Genomic DNA, 1,802 nt, shown 5'->3' with positions numbered 1-1,802 from the left:
TCTGGACAAGAATTGGATGCTAAAAGGAGATACAGTGTAATGTTACCTTTCGGTAACTAAATTATGTCTACATGTCTAAAAGGGGAAAAATGAAAGAGACAGAGACAGAGAGACAGAGAAATGCCAGCCACAAAGGTAGGCAGAAGGGTGGGGGGGACTGGGAACCTTGCTGGCAGGAATATCCACTGATGAAGGTATGACTGAAACTAAATCACCAAAATCTTTGTAACTGCGTAAAAAACAACTGTGTTTTGAGCAACCTTGTGTATCTCCGTGTTTAAATAAAGTAATGTTAAAAAATTTAAAACAAAAGACCCTTATACCCTTCTATGTTTAAAATTTCTAGTCTTTTTAAAATTATACCAAGAATAACTGTATAGATTTAACTCATAGTAATCATGATCATTTATTTATATAGCTATAATCTTTTTTCTTGAATATAAAGCATTAATCCAACTCAAACACTATGCTTTTGATAGTATGTTTGTGGATGTAGGGTTTTATGCAAGGCATTATCGGTAAAATTGTAAAAAACTTGTAAAAAAGTCACACATTTTCAGATAGTCACATTTTATAGCATATAGTGGTTTAAATATTTTTATTGATTTATTTTCTTTAAATACTACTTCCAAATTAGAATGTAAGCCACAATTACATCATCCTTCCCCAATTCACCACCTACTTTATCTCAAGAAACTAGATAAGTCCCATGCACAATATAGATATTCAACAACTTAGTAAAGTACAAATATGCCATCTTTTGATTCCTAATTTAATACTTAAAATTATGCCTCAAGATTATTCTTTATTCCATTTACCATTTCCTTCATAATGAGGATCATTTAACACGTTTCTATTAGGAATAAAATATTACTTTGCAGTTCCATTGTTATCATTTATGATCTCAGCTAAAATATAAGGTGCTGATAGTCTTCTTACTCTTGTTTATCATAGACTATTTGGTAGCTACACATAGGTCATTAACTGACATTTATTAGGAGCATGCATGATAAATATCTGATATTTAATTGATAAAATTTGATGGAACATTTGTAGAAAGATAGGTGTGCATTTTGTATCACAGATTTTAGTACTTATGTCCTTCAAGGAAAGTTGGAAAAAAAATTTTTGGGTTGGGGGCACACCCGGCGTTGCTCAGGGCTGTCTGCTCAGAAATAGCTCCTGGCAGGCACGGGGGACCATATGGGACACCGGGATTCGAACCAACCACCTTTGGTCCTGGATTGGCTGTTTGCAAGGCAAACGCCGCTGTTCTATCTCTCCGGGCCCAAAATATTAGTTTTTACTTGAGTATCTTAGAGGGTTAATGTGCATGTTTTGCATAGTAAAAACTCTTGTCTAATCCCTGGCACTACATGTTTCCCAAAGTATTACCAGGAGAGAACCCCAAGCACTGAGCAGGGAGTTTGAATACCGCTGGATGTGGCTTCAAGACAAACTAAATGTTTCCTTTTACTGTTGTAGCCATTACATGGACATACAACTATTTCATTTCATTTTACAATTTTTTGTTTGTTTGTTTTTTTGGGCCATACCCGGCAATGCTCAGGGGTCACTCCTGGCTGTCTGTTCAGAAATAGCTCCTGGCAGGCACGGGGGACCATATGGGACACCGGGATTCGAACCAACCACCTTTGGTCCTGGATCGGCTGTTTGCAAGGCAAACGCCGCTGTGCTATCTCTCCGGGCCCAGAAAGAATTTGTTATTTGGGTATTGTACAACAATAAAAAAAAACAGTTTATTTATAAAGATACAATTTTATATTATATACATTATAACA

This window comes from Suncus etruscus, chromosome X, assembly GCF_024139225.1.
Source record: "Suncus etruscus isolate mSunEtr1 chromosome X, mSunEtr1.pri.cur, whole genome shotgun sequence".
In the NCBI taxonomy this organism is placed as follows: domain Eukaryota; kingdom Metazoa; phylum Chordata; class Mammalia; order Eulipotyphla; family Soricidae; genus Suncus; species Suncus etruscus.
The sequence above is the reverse complement of the archived record's forward strand: the minus strand, read 5'-3'. Positions refer to the sequence as shown.